Source organism: Arachis hypogaea, chromosome 11 (assembly GCF_003086295.3).
Source record: "Arachis hypogaea cultivar Tifrunner chromosome 11, arahy.Tifrunner.gnm2.J5K5, whole genome shotgun sequence".
In the NCBI taxonomy this organism is placed as follows: Eukaryota; Viridiplantae; Streptophyta; class Magnoliopsida; order Fabales; family Fabaceae; genus Arachis; species Arachis hypogaea.
In genome coordinates, this window is record NC_092046.1 from 59,696,140 (window position 1) to 59,714,936 (window position 18,797).

At 38.9% G+C, this 18,797-nt stretch overlaps 2 non-coding genes across 2 annotated transcripts; both read right to left on the reverse strand.

Moving 5' to 3' along the window:
• Nucleotides 1-388: 388 nt before the first annotated feature.
• Nucleotides 389-496, reverse strand: LOC112725555 (small nucleolar RNA R71). The gene has a single exon (XR_003164656.1). It is a non-coding gene; the product is annotated as a small nucleolar RNA R71 (small nucleolar RNA).
• Nucleotides 497-15,418: 14,922 nt separating this feature from the next.
• Nucleotides 15,419-15,526, reverse strand: LOC112725813 (small nucleolar RNA R71). The gene has a single exon (XR_003164896.1). It is a non-coding gene; the product is annotated as a small nucleolar RNA R71 (small nucleolar RNA).
• Nucleotides 15,527-18,797: the final 3,271 nt, after the last annotated feature.

The following is an 18,797-nucleotide window of genomic DNA, read 5'->3' on the forward strand; positions in this document are numbered from 1 at the left end:
CGAACCCAACAACAATGCAAGGAGAATGCTTGGTGACTTTACTGCACCTAATTCCAATTTACATGGAAGAAGCATCTCCATTCCTGCCATTGGAGCAAACAATTTTGAGCTGAAACCTCAATTAGTTTCCCTGATGCAGCAGAACTGCAAGTTTCATGGACTTCCATCCGAAGATCCTTTTCAGTTCTTAACTGAATTCTTGCAGATATGTGATACTGTTAAGACTAATGGAGTAGATCCTGAAGTCTACAGGCTCATGCTTTTCCCTTTTGCTGTAAGAGACAGAGCTAGATTATGGTTGGATTCTCAACCTAAAGACAGCCTGAACTCTTGGGATAAGCTGGTCACGGCTTTCTTAGCCAAGTACTTTCCTCCTCAAAAGCTGAGCAAGCTTAGAGCTGATGTTCAAACCTTCAGACAGAAAGAAGGTGAATCTCTCTATGAAGCTTGGGAAAGATACAAACAGTTGACCAAAAAGTGTCCTTCTGACATGCTTTCAGAATGGACCATCCTGGATATATTCTATGATGGTCTGTCTGAGTTATCTAAGATGTCATTGGATACTTCTGCAGGTGGATCCATTCACCTAAAGAAAACGCCTGCAGAAGCTCAAGAACTCATTGACATGGTTGCTAATAACCAGATCATGTACACTTCTGAAAGGAATCCTGTGAGTAATGGGACGCCTATGAAGAAGGGAGTTCTTGAAGTTGATACTCTGAATGCCATATTGGCTCAGAATAAAATATTGACTCAGCAAGTCAATATGATCTCTCAGAGTCTGCATGGAATGCAAGCTGCATCCAACAGTACTCAAGAGGCATCTTCTGAAGAAGAAGCTTATGATCCTGAGAACCCTGCAATAGCAGAGGTAAATTACTTAGGTGAACCTTATGGAAACACCTATAACTCAACATGGAGAAATCATCCAAATTTCTCATGGAAGGATCAAAAGCCCCAACAAGGCTTTAATAATGGTGGAAGAAACAGGTTTAGCAATAGCAAACCTTTTCCATCATCAACTCAGCAACAGACAGAGAACTCTGAACAAAATGCTTCTAATTTAGCAAATCTAGTCTCTGATCTATCTAAGGCCACTGTAAGTTTCATGAATGAAACAAGGTCTTCCATTAGAAATCTGGAAGCACAAGTGGGCCAGCTGAGTAAAAGGATCACTGATATCCCTCCTAGTACTCTCCCAAGCAATACAGAAGAGAACCCAAAAGGAGAGTGCAAGGCCATTGACATAAGTGCCCTGGCCGAACCTGTGAGGAGAGGAGAGGACGTGAATCCCAAGGAGGAAGACCTCCTGGGACGTCCAGTGATCAATAAGGAGCTTCCCTCTGGGGAACCAAAGGACTCTGAGGCTCATCTAGAGACCATAGAGATTCCATTGAACCTCCTTATGCCCTTCATGAGCTCTGATGAGTATTCCTCTTCTGAAGAGAATGAGGATGTCACTGAAGAGCAAACTGCCAAGTTTCTTGGTGCAATCATGAAGCTGAATGCCAAATTATTTGGCATTGATGCTTGGGAAGTTGAACCTCCCTTGTTCATCAATGAACTAAGTGATCTGGATCAACTGACATTGCCTCAGAAGAGACAGGATCCTGGAAAGTTCATAATACCCTGTACCATAGGCACCATGATCTTTAAGGCTCTATGTGACCTTGGTTCAGGGATAAACCTCATGCCCCTCTCTGTAATAGAGAAACTGGGAATCTATGGGGTGCAAGCTGCTAAAATCTCATTAGAGATGGCAGACAGCTCAAAAAGACAGGCTTATGGACAAGTAGAAGATGTATTAGTAAAGGTTGAGGGCCTTTACATACCTACTGATTTCATAGTCCTGGATACTGGAAAGGAAGAGGATGAATCCATCATCCTAGGAAGACCTTTCCTGGCCACAGCAAGAGCTGTGATTGATGTTGACAGAGGTGAAATATTCCTTCAATGGAATGAGAACTCCCTTGTATTCAAAACCCAAGGATCTCCCTCTGCAACTATGGAGTGGAAGCATGAAAAGCTTCTCTCAAAGCAGAGTCAACCAGAGCCCCCACAGTCAGACTCTAAGTTTGGTGTTGGGAGGCCACAACCAAACTCTAAGTTTGGTGCTGAACTCCCATATCCAAACTCTAAGTTTGGTGTTGGAGAGTCTCAACAAAGCTCTGCACATCTGTGAGGCTCCATGATAGCCCACTGTCAAGCTATTGACATTAAAGAAGCGCTTGTTGGGAGGCAACCCAATGTTTATCTAATTCTTATTTTTACTATTTTTCATGTTTTCTTAGGTTCATGATCATGTGGAGTCACAAAATAAACAAAAAAATCAAAAACGGAATCAAAAACAGCAGAAGAAAAATCACACCCTGGAGGAGCATCTGTCTGGCGTTCAAACGCCAGAACAGAGCATAGTTCTGGCGCTGAACGCCCAGAATGGGAGCATCCTGGCGCTGAACGCCCAGAACAAGCATGGTTCTGGCGTTCAACGCCAGAAATGGCAGCAAAGGGGCGTTGAACGCCCAAACTGGGCACCAACCTGGCGCTGAACGCCCAGAGTTGTGTGCAAGGGCATTTTGCATGCCTAAATTGGTGCAGGGATGTAAATGCCTTGACACCTCAGGATCTGTGGACCCCACAGGATCCCCACCTTACCTCCTCATAATCCTAGTTTTTATTTCCACATCTTCTTCTTCATCTATCCCTTCTTCTTTTGCTCGAGGGCGAGCAACATTCTAAGTTTGGTGTGGTAAAACAATTATGTAAAGGATCTATAGCTCAGTGGTAGAACATTTGACTGCAAATCAAGAGATCCCTGAGATACCTCAGGGGATACATTTTTCTCCACACAATTATTGGAAGCAACTAAGGGTGGAACATCAAGAGCACTCCATCATCCTTCATGAAATCAGAGAAGATCTAAAAGCAATGAAGGAGGAGCAGCAAAGACAAGGAAGAGACATAGAAGAGCTCAAGGACATCACTAAGGTGGACTCATTCCTTGTTCTTACTTTCTTTGTTTTTCGTTTTCTATGTTATGTGCTTATCTATGTTTGTGCCTTCATTACATGATCATTAGTAGTTAGTAACTTTGTCTTAAAGATATGAACGTCCTATGAATCCATCACCTCTCTTAAAATCCAAACTGTTTTAATTCAAAAGAACAAGAAGTACATGAGTTTTGAATTTATCCTTGAACTTAGTTTAATTATATTGATGTGGTGATAATGCCTCTTGTTTTCTAAATGTATGCTTGAACAGTGCATATGTCTTTTGAAGTTGTTGTTTAAGAATGTTAAATATGTTGGCTCTTGAAAGAATGATGACTAGGAGACATGTTATTTGATAATCTGAAAAATCATAAAAATGATTCTTGAAGCAAGAAAAAGCAGCAAAAGAACAAAGCTTGCAGAAAAAAACAAAATAGGCGAAAAAAAAATTTAGAAAGAAAAAGAAAAAGCAAGCAGAAAAAGCCAAAAGCTCTTAAAACCAAGAGGCAAGAGAAAAAGCCAATAACCCTTAAAACCAAAAGGCAAGGGCAAATAAAAAGGATCCCAAGGCTTTGAGCATCAGTGGATAGGAGGGCCTAAAGGAATAAAATCCTGGTCTAAGCAGCTAAACCAAGCTGTCCCTAACCATGTGCTTGTGGCGTGTAGGTGTCAAGTGAAAACTTGAGACTGAGCGGTTAAAGTCAAGGTCCAAAGCAAAAAAAGAGTGTGCTTAAGAACCTTGGACACCTCTAATTGGGGACTTTAGCAAAGCTGAGTCACAATCTGAAAAGGTTCACCCAATTATGTGTCTGTGGCATTTATGTATCCGGTGGTAATACTGGAAAACAAGGTGCTTAGGGCCACGGCCAAGACTCATAAAGAAGCTGTGTTCAAGAATCATCATACTGAACTAAGAGAGTCAATAACACTATTCGAAATCTGAAGTTCATATAGATGCCAATCATTCTGAACCTCAATGGATAAAGTGAGATGCCAAAACTATTCAAGAGGCAAAAAGCTATAAGTCCCGCTCATATGATTGAAGCTCTGTTTCATTGATAGTTTGGAATTTATAGTATATTCTATTCTTTTTATCCTATTTTGATTTTCAGTTGCTTGGGGACAAGCAACAATTTAAGTTTGGTGTTGTGATGAGCGGATAATTTATACGCTTTTTGGCATTGTTTTTAGTATATTTTTAGTAGAATCTAGTTACTTTTAGGGATGTTTTTAATAGATTTTATGTTAAATTCATATTTCTGGACTTTACTATGAGTTTGTGTGTTTTTCTGTGATTTTAGGTATTTTCTGGCTGAAATTGAGGGACTTGAGCAGAAATCAGATTCAGAGGTTGAAAAAGGACTGCTGATGCTGTTGGATTCTGACCTCCCTGCACTCAAAGTAAATTTTCTGGAGCTATAGAACTCGAAATGGAGCGCTTCCAATTGCGTTGGAAAGTAGACATCCAGGGCTTTCCAGAAATATATAATAGTCTATACTTTGGCCAAGAATTGATGACGTAAACTGGCGTTCAACGCCAGCTATCTACCCAAATCTGGCGTCCAGCGCCAGAAAAGGATCCAAAACCAGAGTTGAACGCCCAAACTGGCACAAAAACTGGCGTTCAACTCCACAAATGGCCTCTGCACGTGCAACACTTAAGCTCAGCCCAAACACACACCAAGTGGGCCCCGGAAGTGGATTTATACATCAAATACTTACTCATGTAAACCCTAGTAGCTAGTTTATTATAAATAGGACCTCTTACTATTGTATTAGACATCTTTGGACGCCTGGTTCTTAGATCAGAGGGGCTGGCCTCTCGGCCATGCCTGGACCTTTCACTTATGTATTTTTAACGGTAGAGTTTCTACACTCCATAGATTAAGGTGTGGAGCTCTGCTGTTCCTCAAAGATTAATGCAAAGTACTACTGTTTTCTATTCAATTATTCTTATTTCGCTTCTAAGATATCCATTCGCACCCAAGAACGTGATGAAGGTGATGATTATGTGTGACTCTCATCATCCTTCTCCCCTATGAACGCGTGCCTGACAAACACTTCTGTTCTACATGAATTAAGCTAGAATGAATATCTCTTAGATCTCCTAACCAGAATCTTTGTGGCGTAAGCTAGAATGATGGCGGCATTCAAGAGAATCCGGAAGGTCTAAACCTTGTCTATGGTATTCTGAGTAGGATTCAATGATTGAATGACTGTGACGAGCTTCAAACTCGCGATTGTTGGGCGTTAGTGACAGACGCAAAAGGAGGGTGAATCCTATTCCAGCATGATCGAGAACCGACAGATGAATAGCCGTGCCGTGACAGGGTGCGTGAGCATATGATTCACTGAGAGGAGGGGATGTAGCCACTGACAACGGTGATGCCCTTGCATACAGCCAGCCATGGAAAGGAGTGAGACTGATTGGATGAAGATAGCAGGAAAGCAGAGGTTCAGAGGAACGAAAAACATCTCCATTCGCTTATCTGAAATCCCTGCCAATGAATTTACATAAGTATCTCTATCCCCACTCTATGTTTTATTTACATAATATATTGTAACCCATATGAGTCAACTTAACTGAGATTTACAAGGTGACCATAGCTTGCTTCATACCAACAATCTCCGTGGGATTCGACCCTTACTCACGTAAGGTATTACTTGGACGACCTAGTGCACTTGCTGGTTAGTTGTACGGAGTTGTGTCCACACATAGTAAAGAGCCATAATAATGATTCCATACAATAACAAAGAGTACTACATTAATGGGATCACAATTTCGTGCACCAGTGGTAACGTTACTTTTTCTCCCTACTTATTTCCAGCACTGTAAATTGCATGATTGTCTTTATCTTCTCCGTATGCATGTGTGTATGAATAAGCATAGCCTAAATTTTGATTTGTAACATCTTGCTGTGACATTATGATTACCATCTTGAATTATGTGAGTCAAAGTAATTAAGGAATCATGATCATAAACAAACAAGGTCATTAAAGAAGAATTTAAGCATGGGTATACAAGTATTGGAAGGCTAGTTTGATTAATTATTGCTCAATTGCATTAGATTTTATTTAATTGAAGTTTTCATCTAGGACATTTTATGAAATCTTTGGAAATCATGAAAACCTTGAAGAATCAATTGCAAATTAAGGCAAGAAAGAAAAAGGGAAAGCATGGGAAAGTTGAAGGCTCTGAGTACCAAGGACAACTCAATTGTTAAGTACTTGTGGTGTTTATGTATCAAGCAAAAAGCTTGAAAACAAAACACTTAGAGTCAAGGCTAGGCGCAAGTGCAAAAGTACTCCCTCAAAGCTCAAGGCTCTGAGCATCAATGATTAGAGAGTAAAGAAAAGAAACAAATTAGCTAAAAAGGACCTCTAATTAAATGCTTGTGGTGCTTATGTATCAAGTGGTAATACTTGAAAACAAAGCATTTAGAGTCGTAGCTTTGTTATCAACTCACGGGGCAAAGCACCCAAAAGGAGAAGCTAATAAGAGAATGAAAAGCTTGTTTCAAGGAAGAAACATAAGGAAAAGATTTCATAAAATGAGCTAGATAGAAGCATCAATCATTTACATTTCTTTTGTGATTGTGGCATGCATAAAAAACTAGCCAACCATGAACATTGGGTTGCTATTCTTCTTACCTTGGGTTGTCAATCTCTATTGCATGATTCTTTTCTTGCTTGGGGACAAGCAAGGTTTAAGTTTGGTGTTGTGATGACATGTCATCATGACATATTTTTCTATGCTTTTTCATACAAGAAATTGATGATTAGTGCTTAAATATTGAATGCTTTTGTGCTTTTCATTTTTTTCTTTTTCGCCATTTTTCCTTTCTTGCATGCATATTTTTTCTTTTGCAACATGCTTTTTCTTTTTCTTTTTTTTTTGCTGCTTTTTCTTGCTTCAAGAATCAATGTTTAGATTTTTCAGATTATCAATAATACTTTTCCTTTTTCCTTTATTCTTTCAAGATCCAACATTCTAAAATCTCAACTCCAAATATGCACTGTTTAATCATACATTCAGAAAACAAAAGCAAATGACACCACATCAAAATAATTAAACTAATCTTATTTTAAACTTGAAATTCATGCATCTCTCAATTCTTTAAAGAAAATTTTATTTAAGCAAGGTGAGAGATATATGGAACATTTTACAACTTAAAGACATCCATGCAAATGATCATGCAACTAGAACAAGAGAACAGATAAATACAGAGACAGAAAATAGAAAAATAATAGGAAAGGGGTGTAAAAGAGAACAAATCCACCTTTAATGGTGGCGTCTAGTGCTCCTCCTTGAGGATCCAATGTGCTGCTTGATCTCTTCTATGTCCTCACTTTGCCTTTGTTGCTCTTCCCTCATAGCCCCTTGGTCTTCCCTTATGGCTCTTTGATCTTCTCTTATTTCATTGAGAGTGGTAGCATGGTCTTGATGCTCCATCCTCAATTGTTCCATGTTGGTGCTCAATTCTCCAAGAGAAGTTTGCCATTGATCCCAATAGCTTTGGAGAGGAAAATATATCCCTTAAGGCATCTCAGGGATCTCATGATGAGGTGGATGCACAGGCTCTTGTGCATGCTCTCTAGTTTGCTCTATCCGCTTCTTAGTTATGGGCTTGTCCTCCCCAATGGAGACATCTCCATTTATGACAATTCCAGCTGAATTGCATAGGTAACAGATGAGGTGTGGGAATGCTAACCTTGCATTGGTGTAAGGCTTCTCAGCTACCTTGTATAGTTCTTGAGGAATTACCTCATGAACTTCCACCTCAGTTCCAATCATGATGCAATGAATCATGATGGCTCTATCAATAGTCACTTCTGACCGGTTGTTAGTAGGGATGAGGGACCTTTGGATGAATTCCAACCATCCTCTAGCTATGGGCTTAAGGTCAACCCTTCTTAACTGAATGGGCTTGCCTTGGGAATCCCTTTTCTACTATGCGCCTTCTACACAGATATCTGAGAACACTTGATCCAATCTCTGATCATGATTGACTCTCCTAGTGTAAAGATGAAGATCTCCTTGCATTAGAGGCAAGTTGAACACCATCATCACACTTTCCGGGCTGAAATCTAAGATTCTTCCTCAGACCATGGTGATCCAATTCCTTGGATTTGGGTTCACACTAGTGTCATGGTTTTTGGTAACCCATGCATTAGCATAAAACTCTTGCACCATGAGAATCCCAATATCTTGGATGGCATTGGTTAGGACTTCCTAACCTCTTCTCCGGATCTCTCTTCGGATTTTCGGATACTCATTCTTCTTGAGCATGAAAGGGACCTCAGGGATCACTTTCTTCTCAGCCACTACTTGGGTGTCACAAATGGTAATGGAAAGAGAAAAAAGCTATACTTTTCCAACACCAAACTTAAAACTTTGCTCGTCCTCGAGCAAAAATAAAGGAAGAAGAAGAATGGAGTAGAAGAAGAAGAAAATAGAAAGAGGGAGAGGGAGAGGGAGAGGGAGAGGGAGAGAGAGGGCTCGACCTTGTGGGTGTATTAGTGTATGAGAGGTATGTGTATGAAGGGTAATGGAGAGGGGTATTTATAGGAGTGGGTAGGGCTTGGGTTCGGTCATAGGGTGGGTTTTGGGCGGGAAATTTGATTTTGAAGTGGGTGGGGGTACGTGGGAGTTATGATGGATGTGAGAAAGTGGTATGTATTTGATTGGGCTAGGTGATGGGTGAAAATTAGATTCCACACCAAAACTCACCGGCAAGTGTACCGGGTCGCATCAAGCAGTAAAACTCACTTAGAGTGAGGTCAATCCCACAGGGATTGATGGATCAAGCAACTTTAGTGAGTGATTAGTCTAGTCAAGCTAACATTGGTGAATTGAAGTGAAATTGAAGCAACAGAATGTAAATAGCAGTGAATTTAAAGTTGCAGAAAGTAAATGAGTAGAATCTTAAAGAGCAAGAAATGTAAATTGACAGAATCTTAAATGACAAGAAATGTAAATTGCATCAAATGTAAAGGGGGCTCTAGAAATTAAAGGAAGCAATACATCAAAACTCAGAACACTTGCAGAGAGATTTAAATTGCAGGAAAGTAAATTGGGAGCAATGTAAACATAATAAGAAATGTAGATTGTAGCAAATGTAAAGGGGGCTGGATGCTGGAAAGTTAAATGAAAGCAGTAGATCAAAGCTTAGAACAATTGTAGAGGAGTTAAATTGCAGGAAAGTAAATTTAGATCAACGAAAAAGGAAATTGAGGTGCAGGGAAATTTAAATTGCTTAGAATTGTAAATCAAGCTCACAGCAAACTCATGTAAAATTTTAGAAAGCAAAATTGCAGAAGAGAAGATTCAGAAATATGAAATTTCATAAACCAAATTGACAATTGTAGAAAAGTTAAAGTGTTTCAAAGAGGACTTTCTATTCTACCCTACTCCTAATGCTCTCTAGCAGAGCTAGCCTCCTTAATGAAATAGAATTGATGCCTTTATATAGGCTTTACAAAAATAAAATTAAAATTGAAAACAAATTACAATTTAAATGAAATTTCTATTCTAACTATCTCTTGTGCTTTTGAGTGATGATAATGGGCTTTGCTTGCTTTGGATTTGAAGAAAAAATGGATCTAGGTGGCCTTGGTTCAAGTGGCATAGGTCAGGTGCTTGGTTCAAGTTGGTTTGGTGTGTGGGAACCTTCTAGGGGAGCGTTCTGTGCTCTTTAGTGAACGTAGCGTTCACTCCTTGTGGCATCCCTTGTGTGCATTGCTCCTTGCCCATAGCATGGCATGCACCTAGCGCTCATATTTTGAGCGTTCCACTCACCCTTTGAGCGCTACACTTTATTGCTTCCCTAGGCCAGCTTTGAACCCAGCTATCCTTGCCAAGAGAGCACGAAAATGCTCACACTTGTGAGCGTAGTGCTCACTTCTTTGAGCGCTCCTTGCTTGGGCCTTTGTTGAGCGCTCCTTGCTTTCCTCTTGGTGCCCCTCTTCGAGCCTTGGCCAGTGCATGCTTGGTTGTGTGCCTTGCTTCCCTAGAATGGGAGGCACGAAAAAGTTGAGGAAAGGGAGCGCTATGCTTGAGTTTTTTAGCGCTACTCTTCATTTGCTTGGTTCCCCTCTTCGAGCCTTAGTGAGAGCACTTGCTTGGTTAGTTTTTGGGCCTTAAAGATGCCTATTACTTATGCTTTAATTTCATGCCAAATATAGATTACTATATATTGTTGGAAATCTCTGAATGTCAAATTTCCAACGTAACTAGAAGCGCATCAATTGGACATCTGTAGCTCAAGTTATGGCCCTTTGAAGGAGGCATGGTCATGCTGTCACAAGGCTTAAAGAAAAGCCCGAAAAAGTGAAAAAAATTGAGCGTAGTGCTCCCTTTAATGAGCGCTAGCCTTTGTTTCTTTCATTCCTTGGCTTCATGGTCATGGGCCATGCTTTTAAAAGCGTGGCCTAAGGTTCCAAAGCGTGCTCAATCTTCAAAGCGTACCCAAAATTCCTCTTTTCTTCTTTTTAGCTTATTTTGTGCTTTTTTTGCTTCTTTTTCTTCTTATTTCCTACAAAGTTTATAAAAACAAAAGATTAAAGAAATATTCTATTTAAGCACAAAAGAATGCAATATTTAAGCACTAATCATCAATTTCTTGTATGAAAAAGCATAGAAAAACATGACATGATGACATGTCATCACAAGGGTTTATGGAGAAGTGTGTATGGGGAAGTGTGAAAGTAGGTGGGATAGGTAGGGTAGGTGAAGATGATATGGGACCCACAGGTCCTGAGAGGCTAGGGAATCCAGGTTCCCTGCTCTCTTGCACTAGCGTTTGAATGCCCAGGGGCTGCTCCCTCGCTGGCGTTCAACGCCAGAAATGCTCCCCTCTTAGGGCGTTGAACGCCCAGTGAGGGCTTCTTCACTGGCGTTTAACTTTGACATTCCATCCAGAGTGCTCTGATGAGGAAAAAATGATTTCACACAAACTCACTGGTAAGTGTACCGGGTCGCATCAAGTAGTAATAACTCACAAGAGTGAGGTCGATCCCACAAGGATTGATGGATCAAGCAACTTTAGTGAGGTGATTAATTTAGTCAAGCTAACATTGGTGTATTGAATGAGAATTGGATAACAGAATGCAAATGACAAGAAATTTAAAGTTTCAGAAAGTAATTGAGTAGAAATGTAAAGAGCAAGAAATGTAAATTGGCAAAATCTTAAATGACAAGAAAGGTAAATTGCATGAAATGAAAGGGGGCTGGGTGCTAGAGAATAAAGAAAGCAGTAAATTAGAACTTAGAATAATTGCAGAAGATCTAAATTTGCAGGAAATGTAAATCAAGCTGATGAGCGGATAATTTATACTCTTTTTGGCATTGTTTTTAGTATGTTTTTAGTAGGATCTAGTTATTTTAGGGATGTTTTTATTAGTTTTTATGTTAAATTCACATTTCTGGATTTTACTATGAGTTTGTGTATTTTTCTATGATTTTAGGTATTTTCTGGCTGAAATTGAGGGACTTGAGCAAAAATCAGATTCAGAGGTTGAAGAAGGACTGCTGATGCTGTTGGATTCTGACCTCCCTACACTCAAAGTGGATTTTCTGGATTTATAGAACTCAAAATGGCGCGCTTCCAATTGCGTTGGAAAGTAGACATTCAGGGCTTTCCAGAAATATATAATAGTCCATACTTTGGCCGAGTTTAGACGACGCAAAAGGGCGTTGAACACCAGTTCTATGCTGCAGTCTGGAGTTAAACGCCAGAAACACATCATGAACCAGAGTTGAACGCCAAAAATACGTTACAACTTGGCGTTCAACTCCAAAAGAAGCCTTTACACATCTAAACTTCGAGCTCAGCCCAAGCACACACCAAGTGGGCCCCGGAAGTGGATTTATGCATCAATTACTTACTTCTGTAAACCCTAATAACTAGTTTAGTATAAATAGGACTTTTTACTATTGTATTTTCATCTTAGGATCTTTGGATTATCTTTTGATCTATTGATCACGTTGGGGGCTGGCCATTCGGCCATGCCTGGACCTTCATCACTTATGTATTTTCAAACGGTAGAGTTTCTACACTCCATAGATTAAGGTGTGGAGCTCTGTTGTTCCTCATGATTTAATGCAAAGTACTACTGTTTTATATTCAATTCAACTTATTCTGCTTCTAAGATATCCATTTGCACCCAAGAACATGATGAATGTGATGATTATGTGACGCTCATCATCATTCTCACCTATGAACGCGTGCCTGACAAACACTTCCATTCTACATGCAAACAAGCTAGAATGAGTATCTCTTAGATATCTAATACAGAGGACCGAGTCCGAGATATTAGAATCTTCGTGGTACAAGTTAGAACCCATGGATGGCCATTCCTGAGATCCGAAAAGTCTAAACCTTGTCTGTGGTATTCTGAGTAGGATCTGGGAAGGGATGGCTGTGACGATCTTCAAACTCGCGAGTGCTGGGCGTAGTGACAGACGCAAAAGGAGGGTAAATCCTATTCCAGTATGATCGAGAACCTCCAGATGATTAGCCATGCCGTGACAGAGCATTTGGACCTTTTTCACAGAGAGGATGGGATGTAGCCATTGACAACGGTAATGCCCTATATAAAGCTTGCCATGGAAAGGAGTAGGATGGATTGGATGAAGACAGCAGGAAAGCAGAGGTTCAGAGGAACGAAAGCATCTCTATACGCTTATCTGAAATTCTCACCAATGAGTTACATAAGTATTTTTATCTTTATTTTTTGTTTATTTATTATTTATTTTCGAAAACTCCATAATCAATTATTATCCGCCTAACTGAGATTTACAAGATGACCATAGCTTGCTTCATACCAACAATCTCCGTGGGATCGACCCTTACTCACGTAAGGTTTTATTACTTGGACGACCCAGTGCACTTGCCGGTTAGTTGTGCGAAGTTATGAAGTTATGTTTGGACCATGGTATTGTGCACCAGTTTGTTGGCACCATTGCCAGGGAGAGAACGAACAACAAATTTTACAACCTGAGTAACAATTTCGCATACCAAGTTTTTGGCACCGTTGCCGGAGATTGTTCGAGTTTGGACAACTGACGGTTCATCGTGTTGCTCAGATTGGGTAATTTTCTTCTTATTTTATTTTCAAAAATAATATAAAATAAAATATATTTTTATTTAGAATTTTTAAGAATGAATTCTAGTGTTTCATGAAGCATGTTGAAGCCTGACTGGCTGTAAAGCCATGTCTAAATTCATTTGGACTAAGGCTTCCAAGTCATCATTACAAGAGCAAGCTAGTTGTTGCTAATCAAATTTGTTATTGTATGACTGATTTGTATCTTCTAAAGCTTGGCTGGCTATTAAGCCATGTCTAACCCTCGGATTGGAGCTTTAGACTAAGAGTGCAAGATTCCTAGAATTCATATTAAAAATTTTGAAATCCTTATTTTCTTTTTCAAATAATTTTCGAAAAATACAAAAAAAAATTATAAAATCATAAAAATTAAAAATATTTTGTGTTTCTTGTTTGAGTCTTGAGTCAATTTTTAAGTTTGGTGTCAATTGCATTTTTTCTAAAAATTTATTATGCATTTTTCGAAAATTCATGCATTCATAGTGTTCTTCATGATCTTCAAGTTGTTCTTGGCCAGTCTTCTTGTTAGATCTACATATTTTCTTGTTTTGTGTCTTTTCTTGTTTTTCATATGCATTCTTGCATTCATAGTGTCTATACATGAAAAATCTTTTAAGTTTGGTGTCTTGCATGTTTTCTTTTCTTGAAAATTTTTCAAAAATAAGTCTTGGTATTCATCTTGACATTCAAAGTGTTCTTGGTGTTCATCTTGACATTCAAAGTGTTCTTGCATTCATCACATGTTTTGATCCAAAATTTTCATGTATTGAGTCTTTTTGATGTTTTTCTCTTTCTTCATTGAAAATTCAAAAATAAAAAAAATATCTTTCCCTTTTTCTCTCTTAAAATTTCGAAAATTTGGATTGACTTTTTCAAAACTTTTTAAAATTTAGTTGTTTCTTATGAGTCAAATCAAATTTTCAATTTGAAAATCTTATCTTTTCAAAATCTTTTTCAAAAATCAAATTTTTTTCATTCTTCTTATTTATTTTCGAAAATTTTAAAAATATTTTTCAAAAATTTTTTTCATAATTTTATATCATATTTTCGAAAATATCATCAACAATTAATGTTTTGATTCAAAAATTTCAAGTTTGTTACTTGCTTGTTAAGAAAGATTCAAACTTTAAGTTCTAGAATCATATCTTGTGATTTCTTGTGAATCAAGTCATTAATTGTGATTTTAAAAATCAAATCTTTTTCAAAACTAATTTCAATCATATCTTTTCAAAAATATCTTTTTATCTTATCTCTTTCAAAATCATATCTTTTTAATCATATCTCTTCATATCATATCTTTTTCAAAAATTTGATTTTAAAATATCTTTTCTAACTTCTTATCTTCTTATCTTTTAAAAATTGATTTTCAAAATTTGTTTCAACTAACTAATTAACTTTTTGTTTGTTTCTTATCTCTTTCAAAACTACCTAACTAACTATCCGTCTCTAATTTTCAAAAATACCTCCCTCTTTTTCAAAATTTCTTTTTAATTAATTAATTGTTTAAATTTAAATTTTAATTTTAATTCTCCTTTAATTTTCGAAAATCATTAACTCTTTTTCAAAATTCAATTTTCGAAAATCCTCTCACCTCTCATCTTCTTCTATTTATTTATTCATCTACTAACACTTCTCTTCATCTCATATCTCTCCTCTCCTCACCCTTCTGTTTGGATTCTCCTTTCTTTTCTCTTCTACTCTTCTTTTCTTCTACTCACAATAAAGGAACCTCTATACTGTGGTAAAAAGGATCCCTATTATTATTTTTCTGTTTCCTTCTCTTTCATATGAGCAGGAGCAAGGACAAGAACATTCTTGTTGAAGCAGACCCTGAACCTGAAAGGACTCTGAAAAGGAAACTAAGAGAAGTTAAAATACAACAATCCAGAGACAACCTTATAGGAATTTTCAAACAGGAAGAGGAGATGGCAGCCAAAAATAATAATAATGCAAGGAGGATGCTTGGTGAATTTACTGCACCTAATTCCAATTTACATGGAAGAAGCATCTCAATTCCTACCATTGGAGCAAACAATTTTGAGCTTAAACCTCAATTAGTTTCTCTGATGCAACAAAACTTCAAGTTTCATGGACTTCCATCTGAAGATCCCTTTCAGTTCTTAACTGAATTCTTGAAGATATGTGACATTGTTAAGACTAATGGAGTAGATCCTGAAGTCTACAGGCTCATGCTTTTCCCGTTTGCTGTAAGAGACAGAGCTAGAATATGGTTGGACTCTCAACCTAAGGATAGCCTGAACTCTTGGGATAAGCTGGTCAAGGCTTTCTTAGCCAAGTTCTTTCCTCCTCAAAAGTTGAGTAAGCTTAGAGTGGATGTTCAAACCTTCAGACAGAAAGAAGGTGAATTCCTCTATGAAGCTTGGGAGAGATACAAGGAACTGACCAAAAAGTGTCCTTCTGACATGCTTTCAGAACGGACCATCCTGGATATATTCTATGATGGTCTATCTGAATTAGCTAAAATGTCATTGGATACTTCTGCAGGTGGATCCATTCACCTAAAGAAAACGCCTGCAGAAGCTCAAGAACTTATTGACATGGTTGCTAACAACCAGTTTATGTACACTTTTGAGAGGAATCCTGTAAGTAATGGGACGCCTCAGAAGAAGGGAGTTCTTGAAATTGATACTCTGAATGCCATATTGGCTCAGAATAAAATATTAACTCAGCAAGTCAATATGATTTCTCAGTCTGAATGGAATGCAAGCTGCATCCAACAGTACTCAAGAGGCATCTTCTGAAGAAGAAGCTTATGATCCTGAGAACCCTGCAATAGCAGAGGTGAATTACATGGGTGAACCATATGGAAACACCTATAACCCCTCATGGAGAAATCATCCAAATCTCTCATGGAAGGATCAACAAAAGCCTCAACAATGCTTTAATAATGGTGGAAGAAACAGGTTTAGCAATAGCAAGCCTTTTCCATCATCCACTCAGCAACAGACAGAGAACTCTGAACAAAATACCTCTAATTTAGCAAACTTAGTCTCTGATCTATCTATGGCCACTGTGAGTTTCATGAATGAAACAAGATCCTCCATTAGAAATTTGGAGGCACAAGTGGGCCAGCTAAGTAAGAAGATCACTGAAACCCCTCTTAGTGCTCTCCCAAGCAATACAGAAGAAAATCCAAAAGGAGAGTGCAAGGCCATTGATATAACCATCATGGCCGAATCCAAGAAGGAAGGGGAGGACGTGAATCCCAAGGAGGAAGACCTCCTGAGATGTCCAGTGATCAATAAGGAGTTTTCCTCTGAGGAACCAAAGGAATCTGAGACTCATCTAGAGACCATAGAGATTCCATTGAACCTCCTTATGCCATTCATGAGCTCTGATGAGTATTTCTCTTCTGAAGAGAATGCAGATGTTACTGAAGAGCAAGTTGCCAAGTTCCTTGGTACAATCATGAAGCTGAATGCCAATTTATTTAGTAAAGAGACTTGGGGAGATGAACCTCCCCTGTTCACCAATGAACTAAATGCATTGGATCAACTGAGATTGCCTCAGAAGAAATAGGATCCTGGAAAGTTCCTAATACCTTGTACCATAGGCACCATGACCTTTGAGAAGGCTCTATGTGACCTGGGGTCAGGAATAAACCTCATGCCACTCTCTGTAATAGAGAAATTGGGAATCTTTGAGGTACAAGCTGCTAAAATCTCATTAGAGATGGCAGACAATTCCAGAAAACAGGCTTATGGACAAGTAAAGGACAGATTGGTAAAGGTTGAAGGCCTTTACATCCCTGCTGATTTCATAATCCTGGATACTGGGAAGGATGAGGATGAATCCATCATTCTTGGAAGACCCTTCCTAGCCACAACAAGAGTTGTGATTGATGTAGACAGAGGTGAACTAGTCCTTCAATTGAATGAGGACTCCCTTGTGTTTAAAACTCAAGGTCATCCTTCTGTAAACATGGAAAAGAGGCACAGTAAGCTTCTCCCAAAACAGAGTCATACAGAGCCCCCACAATCAAACTCTAAGTTTGGTGTTGGGAGGCCACAACCAAACTCTAAGTTTGGTGTTGAACTCCCATATCCAAACTCTAAGTTTGGTGTTGGGAAGTCTCAACAATGCTCTGAACATCTGTGAGGCTCCATGAGAGCCCACTGTCAAGCTATTGACATTAAAGAAGCGCTTGTTGGGAGGCAACCCAATTTTTATTTATCTAATTTTATTTTTATTTTATTGTTCTTTCATGTTTTATTAGGTTCATGATCATGTGGAGTCACAAAATAAATAGAAAAATCAAAAACAGAATCAAAAACAGCAGAAGAAAAATCACACCCTGGAAGAAGGGCTTACTGGCGTTTAAACGCTAGTAAGGAGCATCTGGCTGGCGTTCAATGCCAGAACAGAGCATGGAGCTGGCGCTGAACGCCAGAAACAAGCATGGAGCTGGCGTTCAACGCCAGAAACATGCTACATCTGGGCGTTGAACGCCCAGAACAAGCATCAGTTCGGCGTTTAAACGCCAGAATTGCATGCAAAGGTATTTTACATGCCTAATTGGTGCAGGGATGCAAATCCTTGACACCTCAGGATCTGTGGACCCCACAGGATCCCCACATACCTCCACTCACCTTACCTCCTCATAATCCTATATCACCCTTTCCCAAGAACCCTTCACCACTCACATCCATTACTCCCCTAAAACCATCATACAACCCACCTACACCCACCCACTCAAATTCAAACCATCAACTCACCTCCATATCTTCTTCTTCTTCTACTATTCTTTCTTCTTTTGCTCGAGGGCGAGCAATATTCTAAGTTTGGTGTGGTAAAAGCATAGCTTTTTTTTGTTTTTCCATAACCATTGATGGCACCTAAGGCCAGAGAAACCTCTAGAAAGAAGAAAGGGAAGACAAAAGCTTCCACCTCTGAGTCATAGGAGATGGAGAGATTCATTTCAAGGGTCTATAGCTCAGTGGTAGAACATTTGACTGCAAATCAAGAGATCCCTGAGATACCTCAGGGGATACATTTTCCTCCACACAATTATTGGGAGCAACTAAGGGTGGAACATCAAGATCACTCCATCATCCTTCATGAAATTAGAGAAGATCAAAGAGCAATGAGGGATGAGCAACGAAGACAAGGAAGAGACATAGAAGAGCTCAAGGACATCATTGGTTCCTGATGAGCGGATAATTTATACGCTTTTTGGCATTATTTTTAGTATGTTTTTAGTAGGATCTAGTTACTTTTAGGGATGTTTTTATTAGTTTTTATGTTAAATTCACATTTCTGGACTTTACTATGAGTTTTTGTGTTTTTCTGTGATTTCAAGTATTTTCTGGCTGAAATTGAGGGACTTGAGCAAAAATCAGATTCAGAGGTTGAAGAAGGACTGCTGATGTTGTTGGATTTTGTCCTCCTTGCACTCAAAGTGGATTTTCTGGAGCTACAGAACTCAAAATGGTGCGCGTCCAATTGCGTTGGAAAGTAGACATCCAGGGCTTTCCATCAATATATAATAGTCCATACTTTGGCCGAGTTTAGATGACGCAAAATGGCGTTGAACGCTAGTTCTACGCTGCAGTCTGGAGTTAAACGCCAGAAACACGTCACGAACCAGAGTTGAACGCCAGAAACACGTTACAAACTGGCGTTCAACTCCAAGAATGACCTCTCCACGTATAAACTTCAAGCTCAGACCAAGCACATACC